Genomic DNA, 16101 nt, shown 5'->3' on the forward strand with positions numbered 1-16101 from the left:
ACGGCCTGATCCACAGTGTGTGTGATGAGAAACGGCCTTATCCACGGTGTGTGTGATGAGAAACGGCCTTATCCACAGTGTGTGTGATGATAAACGGCCTTATCCACAGTGTGTGTGATGAGAAACGGCCTTATCCACAGTGTGTGTGATGAGAAACGGCCTTATCCACAGTGTGTGTGATGAGAAACGGCCTTATCCACAGTGTGTGTGATGCGAAACGGCCTTATCCACGGTGTGTGTGATGAGAAACGGCCTGATCCACAGTGTGTGTGATGAGAAACGGCCTTATCCACAGTGTGTGTGATGAGAAACGGCCTTATCCACAGTGTGTGTGATGAGAAACGGCCTTATCCACAGTGTGTGTGATGAGAAACGGCCTTATCCACAGTGTGTGTGATGATAAACGGCCTTATCCACGGTGTGTGTGATGAGAAACGGCCTTATCCACGGTGTGTGTGATGAGAAACGGCCTTACCCACGGTGTGTGTGATGAGAAACGGCCTTATCCACAGTGTGTGTGATGAGAAACGGCCTTATCCACGGTGTGTGTGATGAGAAACGGCCTTATCCACGGCTCATGTCACACTGTTAATTAGACCAACAGACCGTTGTGTCAAGGTAGGATGGGTTCTGACGTACCAGTAGAAGTAGAAAAAGAATGTCGGAGACTCTTTACATTCTTTTTTTAACAGTATTTTATTGTCTTAATACGGATCCCTTGGTGATATTTTGAGAGCTCCACTTTCCTCTCTCTCTCTCTCTCTCTCTCTCTCTCCACATCAATAGATGTACATGCTTTGAATAGCCTAGCTCTTTTAGAGAAGGTAGCTAGTTGCAGAACTTAATGCGTCAGTCTCAGTGGAATTATTATGGTCGCCGTTTTGAATTAAAAGACGGAGACAGAACTATTTTGAATCAAATCTCATTTAAATTGGGGGAGCTTCAAAGAGATTGCCAGTGAGAGGAGGGAAGAGAGAGATAGAGTGGGTTTTCTATCAATCTTGAGATATTCATGTTAAAATACCATACCACAGCAGCACAGTAGCATATCTATTATCTGGTGTCGTCTCTGAGGCCAGGACCAGTATTGTCAAGATCAGTAATCTTTGACTTCAGACACAGCGAGTCGATCACAGAGAAGATCTGACAGCATTTTAAGTCTGTTATTAATCTTTTAGATATTTCACCCCCTCCTACACACGTGCAGGCTGTCTAGCGCACACACATGCTCATGTTTGTACCACACACACTTTTGTCTATCACAGAAGTCAGGATGATTGTGTGTGTTCTAAGTATCCCAGGCTAGCTGACTGAGCAGTAGGCACACCACAGGGCATGTGAGAGGGAGATGTGTTACTCCAAGCCTGATTAGCAGGTGTTACACTGTAATCTTTCCCCCTGTCAATCACCATCTCCCCAACCACCACCACACAGCAAACCTGCCACTAACTTCAGCTGCCACTATGCTCTGAATGACCGATAATCAATTATTATTTTATGAGTGGTCCCAACGATTGTCTATCACCTCAGATCATGGATGGAGAGATGAGAGCATCTTCAACGAGGAGCCAGCAAGGTATGTTAAGCTAGCTAGCTAGTTAAGTACACAATGCATTAGGTATGTTAAGATAGCTAGCTCTAATGAACTTATCCCCTGCAGCAGAGGTAACTCTGGGTCTTCCTTTCCTGTATCGGTCCTCATGAGAGCCAGTTTGATCATAGCGCTTGATGGTTTTTGCGACAGCTCTTGAAGAAACTTTCAAAGTTCTTGAAATTTTCCGGATTGACTGACCTTCTTAATAACCTCTTGACGCTAGGGGTCAGATTTTTTATATATTTTAAATAACGTTCCCAAGGTAAACAGACTATTTCTCAGGTCCAGATCGTAGAATATGCATATCATTTACAGATTAGGATAGAAAATACTCCAAAGTTTCCAAAACTGTCAAAATATTGTATGTGAGTATAACAAAACTGATTCTGCAAGCTAAAACCTGAGAAAATCTAACCCGGAAGTGATTTTTCTTTTTTTAAATCTGTGTTTCCTGGCCCGTCTTTCTTCCATTTAAAGGGGTATCAACCAGATTCCTTTTCCAATGGCCTCCTCAGGCTGTGACCAGGCTTTAGACATAGTTTTAGGCTTTTATTTTGAAAAATGAGCGAGATTTTTCAAAACTAGTCAGGTGTCCTCTGATTAGTTCCTGCGCGCGAGAGGTGTAGCTCTCCATTTTCTTTTTCTCTCTTATTGAATAGGTTACGGTCCGGTTGAAATATTATCGATTATGTTTGTTAAAAACAACCTGAGGATTGATTATAAAAAACATTTGACATGTTTCTACGACCATTACGGATACTTTTTGGAATTTTCGTCGAACGGAACGAGGCTTTGGTTTTCTGAACATAACGCGCAACCCAAATGGTGTTTTTTTATTATAAAAGTAATATTTTTCGAACAAAAAGAACATTTGTTGTGTAACTGGGAGTCTCGTGAGTGCAAACATCCGAAGATTATCAAAGGTAAGCGATTAATTGTATTGCTTTTCTGACTTTCGTGACCATGCTAATTTGGGGCTAGCAGTTGTAGCATTGATTGATACACTCACAAAAGCTTGGATTGCTTTCGCTGCAAAGCATATTTTCAAAATCTGACACGATAGGTGGATTAACAACAAGCTAAGCTGTGTTTTGGTATATTTCACTTGTGATTGCATGATTATAAATATTTTTAGTATTATTTTGCGCCCTGCAATTCAGCGGTTGTTTATAAAAATGAACCCTTTAAAAGGGATCCGTAGCGCAGAGAAGTTAAAGCAATGATGGACTGTTGTTTCTCTTTGCTTATTCGATCTCTTCTTGCCATAATATGGACTTGGTCTTTTACCAAATAGAGCTATCTTCTGTATACCACCCCTACCTCACAACAATTCCACAAAGAAGAAAAGAAGGCACACCTCTTAATTGAAATGCATTCCATTCCTCATGAAGCTGGTTGAGAGAATGCAAAGAGTGTGCAAAGCTGTCATCAAGGCAAAGGGTGGCTGCTTTGAAGAATCTTAAATATAAAAAAAAAAAAAAAATATGAACACTTTTTGGGTTACCACATGATTCCATATTTGTTATTTCATAGTTTTGATGTCTTCTCTATTATTCTACAATTTAGAAAATAGTAAAAATAAAGAAAAACCCTGGAATGAGTAGGTGTGTCCAAACTTTTGACTGGTACTGCAATTATTGTACAGTATAATAATTAATTTTAGAAATGATTATTTAGTGCAAACAATACCAGAAGTTGCTTTAAAAAAAAATATATATATATATATAGTGACAATCTCTTCTGAAACATTGAAGCTGAAAGTTGGTATTTTTCTCTCAATTGAACTAGAAAATTAGTTTACAGAACAACAAAAAAAATCTAAAAGTCTAAAAGAATTTGACGATGTGAAGGGTTTCCCTAGGCTGCCACACAGTATTTATGGCAATATTCTCTCCCTACAAATTGACGTTTGCCCTGCACCCGATCTACAGCAAATCAGCAATCTGTCTGCTAGTTCAGTGGTTCTCAAATGCTTTGACCCGGTCCCCAAAAAGCAGTGGTTCAAAGCTCGTGACCCCCCCCCACGCACGCACGCACAATCGCTGCGCAATGTAGCCTGGCATTACAACCTAAAGAATCCAACCCTTTTTTTCAATTTTCAACTAAAATGTCATACCCAAATCTAACTGCCTGTAGCTAAGCACCTGAGGCAAGGATATTAAAAAATGTATTATAATTTTTTTTTTAAATGCAAGAGAAAGGCCATAATGTATTATTCTAGCCCAGGCGCAATTTAGATTTTGGCCACTAGATGGTAGCAGTGTACACTACAATTCAAAAGTTTGGGGTCACTTAGAAATATACTTGTTTTCCATGGAAACATAAATGAAATGAGTTGCAAAATGAATAGGAAATATAGTCATAACGTTGAGAAGGTTAGAAATAATGATTTCTAATTTAAATAATACAGTTGAAGTTGAAAGTTTATATACACTTAGGTTGGAGTCATTAAAATTGTTTTTCAACCACTCCACAAATTTCTTGTTAACAAACTAGTTTTGGCAAGTCAGTTAGGACATCTACTTTGTGCATGACACAAGTAATTTTTCCAACAATTGTTTACAGACAGATTATTTTACTGTATCACAATTCCACAATTCCGCCTGAAGGCACTACGTTCATCTCTACAAACTATAGTACGCAAGTATAAACACCATGGGACCATGCAGCCGTCATACAAAAGTATCTATATCCACAGTAAAATGAGTCCTATATCGACATAACCTGAAAGGCCACTCAGCAAGGAAGAAGCCACTGCTCAAAAATTGCCATAAAAAAAGCCAGACTACGGTTTGCAAATGCGTATGAGGACAAAGATCGTACTTTTTGGAGAAATGTCCTCTGGTCTGATGAAACAAAAATAGAACTGTTTGGCCATAATGACCACTGTTATGTTTGGGGGAAAAAGGGACCGCTTGCAAGTCGAAGAACACCATCCCGACCATGAAGCACAGGGGTGGCAGCATCATGTGCTGTGTGGGGGTGCTTTGCTGCAGGAGGGACTGGTGCACTTCACAAAATAGATGGCATCATGAGGCAGGAATATATATATGGATATATTGAAGCAACATCTCAAGACATCAGTCAGGAAGTTAAAGCTTGGTCGCAAAAGGGTCTTCCAAATGGACAATGATCCCAGGCATACTTCCAAAGTTGTGGCAAAATGACTTAAGGACAACAAAGTCAAGGTATTGGAGTGGCCATCACAAAGCCCTGACCACAATCCCATAGAAAATGTGTGGGCAGAACTGAAAAAGATTGTGCGAGCAAGGAGGCCTATGAACCTGACTCAGTTACCCCCGCTCTGTCAGGAGGAATGGGCCAAATTTCACCCAACTTATTGTGGGAAGCTTGTGGAATGCTACCCGAAACGTTTGACCCAAGTTCAACAATTTAAAGGCAATGCTACCAAATAGTAATTGAGTGTATGTAAACTTCTTACCCACTGGGAATGTGATGAAAGAAATAAAAGCTGCAATAAATCATTCTCTCTACTATAATTATGACATTTCACATTCTTAAAATAAAGTGGCGATCCTAACTGACCTAAGACAGGGAATTTTTACTAGGATTAAATGTCAGAAATGAAATGTATTTGGCTAAAGTGTATGTAAAAATCCGACTTCAACTGTATATACTGTATTTTATAACATCTATTGCATCTTGCCTATGCCGCTCTGTCATTGCTCATCCGTATATTTATATGTATATATTCTTACTCCATTCCTTTACTTAGATTTGTGTGTATTAGGTAGTTGCTGTGGAATTGTTAGATTACATGTTAGATATTACTGCACTGTCAGAACTAGAAGCACAAGCATTTCGCTACACTAGTAATAACATCTGCTAACCATGTGTATGTGACCAATACTTTTTGATTTGATTTGTTGCACATTTGTTACAAAACATAGCCAGATAATTCCAAGTCAAGTCTCAAGTTATTTGATTTTCTATCAAGTTGAGTCTCAAGTCATCAAATTTGTGACTTGAGTCAGACTCGAGTCCAAGTCATGTGACTCGAGTCCACACCTCTGCATGTACATACAGTATGTGTACAGTCTGCCCGCTTAATGCTGAATTAGCTAAACACCATGTTTCATTTGGATGTAGTATCTATTGTATGGGATGTAAATTTCATCACCCTCTTGGGGGAATTTAGATACAGATTTTAAGGTGATTTTATTGGGCCGTGTTTTTAATTCATGGGAAAGAAACACTGTCATAAGATATATTGTGTGCTGATTGTATCTCACAGATGGCTTGGTTTGCCCTATGTGTGAAATAAGTGGGGCGTTTCTGAGAATTCCAGGGAATGAGAATTGGCTAGCAAGACGTGTCGTGTGATGATTCCTTTGAACAAAACAACAGAGCGTAAATTCAAAGGAAACTCCTGTGTAGGTTTTCAAACCTGTCTCTTGCCTGGAGGAGGCTAGCTACAGTAGAGAGAGAGAGAGGACTACTGGTGTGTTTTATCAAACATCAATGTAAGCATGTGTATGTCGGTTATTAGGTTCCTATTAGCACTCATTGACATGTATGAGTGCTCCATCTCTGACGTCAGATCTGCAACCATATAGAAACTTGAAGTAATTTAGGGCATATTAGTGTGTGTGTGTGCGTGCATGTGCGTGCGTGCCTGCATTCATGCGTGTGTGTGGGTGTAGCTCTCAGTAAGAGTGTTTGACTGTCTGCCCGGAGTGTGTGTCTGAAAATGTTTTTGGCAATGGCTCTCTGCATGCATGCGTGTGTGTCACTTTCTCTCTCTCTGTAAGGATTTCCGTTTCTCAGTATTTTCTTTAGGGAATGAGAGTATTTCTCCCTCTTTATCCCGTATGTTAACTATACTCTGCTCTCGCTTCAGTGCAAATTAGAGCCAAGCATCTGTTGCAGCTCACGTGGACTACAAAACCCACAATGCAATGCGCTCTCTCTGGCTTCACTACATGACCAAAAGTATGTGTCCACCTGCTCGTGGAACATCTCATTCCAAAATGATGGGCATTAATATGGAATTGGTGATAGTGTGTTATCCTTTAGCTCCAGTGACGAGAACTATGTAGCTATGAAGCATTACTACACGATTTCCTGATTTCAAAGATGAAGCACTTAGAAGTTCAATATACACTGCTCAAAAAAATAAAGGGAACACTTAAACAACACAATGTAACTCCAAGTCAATCACACTTCTGTGAAATCAAACTGTCCACTTAGGAAGCAACACTGATTGACAATAAATTTCACATGCTGTTATGCAAATGGAATAAACAAAAGGTGGAAATTATAGGCAATTAGCAAGACAACCCCAAAAAAGGAGTGATTCTGCAGGTGGTGACCACAGACCACTTCTCAGTTCCTATGCTTCCTGGCTGATGTTTTGGTCACTTTTGAATGCTGGCGGTGCTTTCACTCTATTGGTAGCATGAGACGGAGTCTACAACCCACACAAGTGGCTCAGGTAGTGCAGTTCATCCAGGATGGCACATCAATGCGAGCTGTGGCAAAAAGGTTTGCTGTGTCTGTCAGCGTAGTGTCCAGAGCATGGAGGCGCTACCAGGAGACAGGCCAGTACATCAGGAGACGTGGAGGAGGCCGTAGGAGGGCAACAACCGAGCAGCAGGACCGCTACCTCCGCCTTTGTGCAAGGAGGTGCATTGCCAGAGCCCTGCAAAATGACCTCCAGCAGGCCACAAATGTATAGGAACTGAGAAGTGGTCTGTGGTCACCACCTGCAGAATCACTCCTTTTTTGGGGGTGTCTTGCTAATTGCCTATAATTTCCACCTTCTGTCTATTCCATTTGACCAACAGCATGTGAAATTTATTGTCAATCAGTGTTGCTTCCTAAGTGGACAGTTTGATTTCACAGAAGTGTGATTGACTTGGAGTTACATTGTGTTGTTTAAGTGTTCCCTTTATTTTTTTTAGCAGTGTAGAACAAAATAGAACATAGGCTTTCATCAAATTGCTAGGAGTTTCATGATTTTTATTTTTGGGGGTGGATTATCCCTTTAAGACCACCTCGTTACGGAGTGTTTCGGTGTTAATTTAACAGTTACCATCTATTATTACCAATATATTGTATATGCACTAGACGACTGACAGGGGGCGCGGTTTTGAAGCCACCGTACCTCCATCTTTGAACTCCTCCACCGTTGTAAAATATATTTTGGAAGTTATAGAAATGTATTCTATTATAGAAGCCTTAATGCATACTTTTATTTTAATATGTGAGCTAAACATATATTTTTAGAACGTACTAATGTTACTGTCTCCACAACAACAACAAAAATACTTAAAATACATGTAATTTTGTCCTTGAAACAGCAACCCAGGGTTTATATACATCATTGGTCACTACCTGGCCTCCCATCTCACTGGCATTGGATCAAACCCCAGCCAGGTCAGCCATAGAGCTTCCATAGAGTGCTCCGGAGTGGAATTCAGAATTCCGAAGGTATGTGCGGCGTTCCGGAACTGTCCGCTGGGATGACAATGGAAGGGGTCAGCAGGGGAATCCTGGCCACACAATGGGCCTTTTGTGTGAGCCGCACTGTCCCTATAATGAAGACACTGGGGTAATAGAGGAGCCCTGCGTAGTTCAAAGCTAACTGGCCCAGAGCTTTGTACTTGACACAAAATGGACTTCGGCCCACACAGTCCCATCAGCGACTTCATGAATGTTTGTCTCTGATGTACACTAAGCCTCTGTAGTGCATATGACCTATGTGCTGTGCAGTCATTTTCTTTTGAAATCTGGGGTTGAACCATCATTATACCTTAGCCACACTGGCCGTGCATCCACCTGCGCCATCGCGCACATGTTGATTTTGTCTGTCCCCACCAGATGTGATCTTGAAATGCAAGTTAAAATACCAAAACCAACTGTGAACAAACTTAATTAATTCGGGGACAGGTGGAAACACACAAACATTCATGGGCATTTAGCTCGATTGCTGTTGCTAACTAGTTCGTCCTGGGAGATAAACATTGGGTTGTTATTTTACCTGAAATGCATACAGTGCTTTTTTTTATAGATATTTGTAGAATTTTGACCTGGAGTCGTACGAAATGTAGTGTTTCTCTACTCTGATGGTTAATCCACAGATGAAAAGGGAATGTGAGTTAGTTTGTAGTTGGTTATCTTTGATTAGTCTCTCCTTGTTCATCTTTCAAGCATCTACGTGGGTTTGTATGTTCGTGAAAACCAATGAGTATATGGGAGAGGCAGGACTTTAAGCAAGTCAAGCTTCTTGAATTGAACCAAGTTTTATTTTAGCCTTCGGGCAAAGCAGACACCCGTTGACGCACGCGAGCGGTGTGGAAGAAATGATTGAATAACATGTACGTGTACATTTATTTTGCAACGCTCGCACATACAACATGGCCGGTCTGGTTTCCCTGTTAGGATGCTCTTTATATTTTGTTATGGTGAGTTGTTGTCTCAGGATTCCCTAGGGAGTCGTCTTTCTACCTTCATCCTGTGTTTTCAAAGATTCCCAGATTTCATTATTTGACCATTTCAGTATTTCTCTACTGTTCAAGAGGTTCCTTTAAATTGCAAGCTGGTTATGATCACTCTATTCGTATAGGATGTTTAGGAGTCATGTTCAGCTGTAAAGAGACAGAAAGAAGAACTGTAAAGAGACATGAAGAGGAACTGTAAAGAGACAGGAAGAGGAACTGTAAAGAGACATGAAGAGGACTCTGAGAAGAGACAAGAAGAGGAACTGTAAAGAGACAGAAAGAGGAACTGTAAAGAGACATGAAGAGGAACTGTAAAGAGACAAGAAGAGGAACTGTAAAGAGACAAGAAGAGGAACTGTAATTAGACATGAGGAGGAACTGTGAAGAGACATGAAGAGGAACTGTAAAGAGACAAGAAGAGGAACTGTAAAGAGACAGGAAGAGGAACTGTAAAGAGACAGAAATAGGAACTGTAAAGAGACATGAAGAGGACCTGTAAAGAGACAGGAAGAGGAACTGTAAAGAGACAAGAAGAGGAACTGTAAAGAGACAGGAAGAGGAACTGTAAAGAGACAGGAAGAGGAACTGTAAAGAGACAAGAAGAGGAACTGTAAAGAGACAGGAAGAGGAACTGTAAAGAGACAGGAAGAGGAACTGTAAAGAGACAGGAAGAGGAACTGTAAAGAGACAAGAAGAGGAACTGTAAAGAGACAGGAAGAGGAACTGTAAAGAGACAAGAAGAGGAACTGTAAAGAGACAGGAAGAGGAACTGTAAAGAGACAGGAAGAGGAACTGTAAAGGGACAGGAAGAGGCACTGTAAAAGAGACAGAAAGAGGCACTGTAAAGAGACAGAAAGAGGCACTGTAAAAGAGACAGGAAGAGGCACTGTAAAGGGACAGGAAGAGGAACTGTAAAGAGACAGGAAGAGGAACTGTAAAGAGACAGGAAGAAGCACTGTAAAGGGACAGGAAGAGGCACTGTAAAGAGACAGGAAGAGGCACTGTAAAAAGAGACAGGAAGAGGCACTGTAAAGGGACAGGAAGAGGCACTGTAAAAGAGACAGAAAGAGGCACTGTGAAGAGAGAGAAAGAGGCACTGTGAAGAGACAGAAAGAGGCACTGTAAAGAGACAGGAAGAGGAACTGTAAAGGGACAGGAAGAGGCACTGTAAAGAGACAGGAAGAGGAACTGTAAAGGGACAGGAAGAGGCACTGTAAAGAAACAGGAATAGGCACTGTGAAGAGACAGAAAGAGGCACTGTAAAGAGACAGGAAGAGGAACTGTAAAGAAACAGGAAGAGGCACTGTAAAGAGACAGGAAGAGGCACTGTAAAGGGACAGGAAGAGGCACTGTAAAGGGACAGGAAGAGGCACTGTAAAGAGACAGGAAGAGGCACTGTAAAGAGACAGGAAGAGGCACTGTAAAGGGACAGGAAGAGGCACTGTAAAGATACGGGAAGAGGAACTGTAAAGCAACAGGAAGAGGCACTGTAAAGAGACAGGAAGAGGCACTGTAAAGGAACAGGAAGAGGCACTGTAAAGAAACAGGAAGAGGCACTGTGAAGAGACAGAAAGAGGCACTGTAAAGAGACAGGAAGAGGCACTGTAAAGAGACAGGAAGAGGAACTGTAAAGGGACAGGAAGAGGCACTATAAAGATACGGGAAGAGGAACTGTAAAGCGACAGGAAGAGGCACTGTAAAAAGAGACAGGAAGAGGCACTGTAAAGAGACAAGAAGAGGAACTGTAAAGAGACAGGAAGAGGCACTGTAAAGAGACGGGAAGAGGACCTGTAAAGAGACAGGAAGAGGCACTGTAAAGAGACGGGAAGAGGCACTGTAAAAAGAGACAGGAAGAGGCACTGTAAAGAGACAAGAAGAGGACCTGTAAAGAGACGGGAAGAGGCACTGTAAAAAGAGACAGGAAGAGGCACTGTAAAGAGACAGGAAGAGGAACTGTAAAGAACCAGGAAGAGGCACAGTAAAGAGATAGGAACAGTGTGCTATGAAAGTCAAGTACATTGCTTGAAGAAGTAGAGCTTGTATCCTATCTGGCCAGGGCCGGTCTTTGCCATTCAAGCAAAATATTTTGCGCCCCTGCTTTTGACAAAGTGGGCACTGCTTATCAAAGGACGGCATCAGCGCTCACCTAAAAAGCCAATATGCCACTGGTTAAGAGAAATTGTCTTTGTTTTAGGGCAGAATTATGTGAGTTTTGCTCAGAAATTGCCACCCTCGTCAATCTACCGCCATAAGCGGCTGCATAATGAGCGGGTTGGCCGTGTATCTGGCAGCCTGCAACATCCGATTATATAACCCAATGTACTGAAGCTACACATTCATGCGGTTTCTACTAGCCAATGACCTAAAGATGCTAAATGTTTACAGAACCACATCTGTTTCTGAGAGGTCAATGTTCTGACTAGCCCTTTCCCCTGTTATTGTATAGTATCAACAAAGACGCTTTATCTAAATGTGTTAAAGCCTTTAGATGTAAATTGTCGTCTCTTTTGACTCCTGGAAATTTGCCACAAAACTAAAGGCACAGACAAACCGGTAGGATTGTCAAGCGTCTGCCGGCCTAGAGTACTTAGCAAACTGATTCTACATGTATCAAATCAAGTTGTATTAGTCGCATACACATATTCAGCAGATGTTATTGCGGGTGTAGTGAAATGCTTGTGTTTCTAGCTCCAACACTGCAGTAATATCTAACAATTCACAACACAAATCTAAAAGTAAAAGAATGGGATGTAGAAATAGAAGAAACATGTGGGTGGTCCCGCTAGCACACAGCACCGAAAGCAAGTCAACGAACAGCCAACGAATGGCCCGTAATGTTCAGACTGACAATCGGTCTGGTGAGTTTTCTCCTTAAACCTCTTTGGGCTGCAGGGGCAGTATTGAGTAGCCTGGATAAAAGGTGCCCATTTCAAACGGCCTCGTACTCAATTCTTGCTCGTACAATATGCATATTATTATTACTATTGGATAGAAAACACTCTCTAGTTTCTAAAACCGTTTGAATTATATCTGTGAGTAAAACAGAACTCATTTTGCAGCAAACTTCCTGACAGGAAGTGGAAAATCTGAAATCGATGCTCTATTCTAGGGCCTGCCTATAAATGTGCTTGATATGTATTAGTATACATGCACTTCATACGCCTTCCACTAGATGTCAGCAGGCAGTGAGAGAAGAAATGGAGTGTATAACTTGATCTGAGGTCGAATAAGAGCTCTTGGCATAACGTGACACCAATTTCCTGTTTTCTGGAACGCGCGAGAAGGGACCTGGTATTGCCTTCTGAAAAGCTGTCGTTATAGACGACTAATATCTCCGGCTTTGATTTTATTTGATAAATGTGACAATATCATCGTAAAGTATGTTTTTTCAATATAGTTTTATTAGATTATTGCATTTTTTTCCGGACGTTAGGCGTGTTGCTTTGTCTGCGTTTGTTCACGAAGGAGAGCTTTGCGCCACTTTGCTAGCTTTCCGTGCTAATTGACTGGAGAAGAGGACATTCTAAAACCAAACAACGATTGTTCCCGACAAAGGACCCCTTGTACAACATTCTGATGGAAGATCATCAAAAGTAGGACCCATTTTATGATGCTATTTCATATATCTGTCGAACATGTGTACTATTAGTTTGCGCCCAGATTTTGGGCACTCTCTCGCTATAACTAAGCTGGATGTCGTAATGAAGTTATTTTTAGAATTCTAACACGGCGATTGCATTAAGAACTAGTGTATCTATCATTTCCTATACAACATGTATTTTTTAGTAATGTTTACGAATAGTTATTTGGTCAGAATAGTTGAGTGTCATAAAAATATCCGGACATTCTGGGAAAAAGATGCTACGTTAGCACAATGTATAACCACTGATTCCAGCTCTAAATATGCACATTTTCGAACAACACATAAGTGTATGTATAACCTGATGTTATAGGACTGTCATCTGATGAAGCTTATCAAGGTTAGTCAAAAATTATATATATTTTGCTGGTTTGTTGCGATCGCTAACTTTTGCTGCTGGTAAATGGCTTGTGTTTCTGGCTATTGTGGTAAGCTAATATAATGCTATATTGTGTTTTCGCTGTAAAACACTTAAGAAATCGGAAATATTGGCTGGATTCACAAGATGCTTGTCTTTCATTTGCTGTACACCATGTATTTTTCAGAAATGTTTTATGATGAGTATTTAGGTATTTCACGTTGGTGTCTGTAATTACTCTGGTTGCTTCGGTGCTATTTGTGACGGTAGCTGTGATGGTAGCTGCAATGTAAAACTGATTTATACCTCAAATATCCACATTTTTTGAACAAAACATCGATTTATTGTATAACATGTTATACGACTGTCATCTGATGAAGTTGTTTCTTGGTTAGTTTGGTTGATTCTTGGTTAGTTAGGTTGGTTTTGTGCATGCTACCTGTGCTGTGAAAAATGTCTGTCCTTTTTTGTATTTGGTGGTGAGCTAACATAAATATACGTGGTGTTTTCGCTGTAAAACATTAAAAAAATCGGACATGTTGGCTGGATTCACAAGATGTTTATCTTTCATTTGCTGTATTGGACTTGTTAATGTGTGAAAGTTAAATATTTCTAAAAAATATCTTTTGAATTTCGCGCCCTGCACTTGAAGTGGCTGTTGTCATATTGTGCTTGCAGCCCAAAGAAGTTTTAACAGATAGAGCCATTATGGATCTACTTGTCTATAACTCCGCTCTTAGTGACAATACCACTTGAGACCTCTCAGCCCTGTAATTGCCCCTGAGGACAACTGCAGCCAGATCTCTCTCTTTCTCTCTCACCCATTTCTCCCTCTTGTTATTTCTGTCTCTCTTTCCCTCTCTCTCTGTCTCCATCGTCATCTGTCCATCTGTTCTGTGTGAGTCAGTAGCTGTAAATGAGGGCAGCAGTGCCCATGCCAGGCCGTGCCCATGCCAGGCCATGCCCATGCCAGGCTGTGTGTGCTATGTGATAGATATGTTCTGTTTGGATTGATCCCATTAAGTAGCCAACTCATAGTTTGCCAGGTGTTTCCTGTTAAGTCCCTATTATCTCAACCTGGACAAAACAATGGGATTTGTGTTTTACTCCGTGTGTCACACTCCGCTGTCTAATTGATTTGCTTCTCCATGACACTGCTCCTAGTTTCATAGTATTTGATGGAGCTCTGTTTGGACCCAGCAAATAAAACCTGAGAGTTCTCCTATAGGGCTCTGTGTTCTTCTATTGTTTCATCTTCCTGAGACAGTTCCATTTAAATAGGTAACAATAGCCTTAGTGCTGTGCAGGTCGTTAATTAAGCTATTCGACCTCTTCACAACACCTCTCCTTGATAAACTAAAGAGCCTGTCTGGGTTTTAACTGAACGTTTAGAAGGTCATGATGATGATGATGATGATGAAGGCAGTGTTGGTAATGATGATGATGAAAATGAAAGCTGTATTGGTAATGATGATGATGAAGAAGGCAGTATTGATAATGATGATGATGAAGAAGGCAGTATTGATAATGATGATGATGATGATGATGAAGACAGTATCGATGATGATGATGATGAAGACAGTATTGGTAATGATGATGATGAAGAAGGCAGTATTGATAATGATGATGATGAAGAAGGCAGTATTGATAATGATGATGATGATGAAGACAGTATCGATGATGATGATGAAGACAGTATTGGTAATGATGATGATGAAAAGGAAGGTAGTATTGGTAATGATGATGATGAAGAAGGCAGTATTGATGATGATGAAGAAGGCAGTATTGATGATGATGATTATGAAGGCAGTGTCGATGATGATGATGAAGACAGTATCGATGATGATGATGATGATGAAGACAGTATTGGTAATGATGATGATGAAAATGAAGGTAGTATTGGTAATGATGATGATGAGAATGAAAGTAGTATTGATGATGAAGGCAGTATTGATAATGATGATGATGATTATGAAGGCAGTATCGATGGTGATGATGATGATGATGATCATGAAGGCAGTATCGATGATGATGATGATAATGATGAGGAGGATGATGAAGACAGTATCGGTAATGATGATGAAGGCAGTATTGGTAATGATAATGATGATGATAAGGATGATGAAGACAGTATCTGTAAGGATGATGAAGATGATGATGATGAAGAAGCCAGTATTGGTAATGATGATGAGGATGCTGATGATGGTGCGTATGATGAAGACAGAATCGGTAATGATGATGATGATGACGATGGAGCCAGTATTGGTACTGATGATGATGAGGATGATGGTGATGAAGCCAGTATTGGTAATGATAGTGACAAAACAACAGTTGTCACAGGAACACTTGGCAGTCTCACACCCAGCCCTATCATCCTCTCTGGTGTTATCTCTACAAACAGCAGGTGTGTGTGTGTGTGTGTGTGTGTGTGTGTGTGTGTGTGTGTGTGTGTGTGTGTGTTGAGTCTGACTTGCACCACTGAGTCACACACAACAGCCCCATCTATCCAGCCACACACTGCGCTGAACGTTTGCAGTGGGTTATCAGAGTCAACAGGTCTGAAGCGCTCAAAGACCCCCGAGACCAAATGATTATGTTGTTAACCTGCCATACAGGCAATATCTGATCCTTGAGGGCAGCTGTACTGTGCGTGGGATCACTTTAGTTCATATGACCCATCATTATATCAGACCCACTTCTGAATCCTGGTGTTTACATTACTAGCAGAGTGAATACTTAAGTTTCACTTCCAGAGAGTTTCTTCCTTCAGGACTCTGCCCGTACACTACCAGGTTTATCATAACCCAGGGTTCCTGAACAGAGAGTTTCTTCCTTCAGGACTCTGCCCGTACACTACCAGGTTTATCATAGCCCAGGGGTCCTGAACAGAGAGTTTCTTCCTTCAGGACTCTGCCCGTACACTACCAGGTTTATCATAACCCAGGGGTCCTGAACAGAGAGTTTCTTCCTTCAGCACTCTGCCCGTACACTACCAGGTTTATCATAGCCCAAGGGTCCTGAACAGACTACATTTTCACTCAGTCTC

The 16101-nt window shown here is 41.1% G+C and overlaps 1 protein-coding gene across 3 annotated transcripts in view; it reads left to right on the forward strand.

Annotated features, from left to right (window-relative positions):
• The window catches only part of raver2 (ribonucleoprotein, PTB-binding 2), a 297302-nt gene that overhangs the window by 43628 nt on the left and 237573 nt on the right, over positions 1-16101 (forward strand). The window lies entirely within an intron of this gene.

Source organism: Salvelinus fontinalis, chromosome 14 (genome assembly GCF_029448725.1).
Source record: "Salvelinus fontinalis isolate EN_2023a chromosome 14, ASM2944872v1, whole genome shotgun sequence".
In the NCBI taxonomy this organism is placed as follows: Eukaryota; Metazoa; Chordata; class Actinopteri; order Salmoniformes; family Salmonidae; genus Salvelinus; species Salvelinus fontinalis.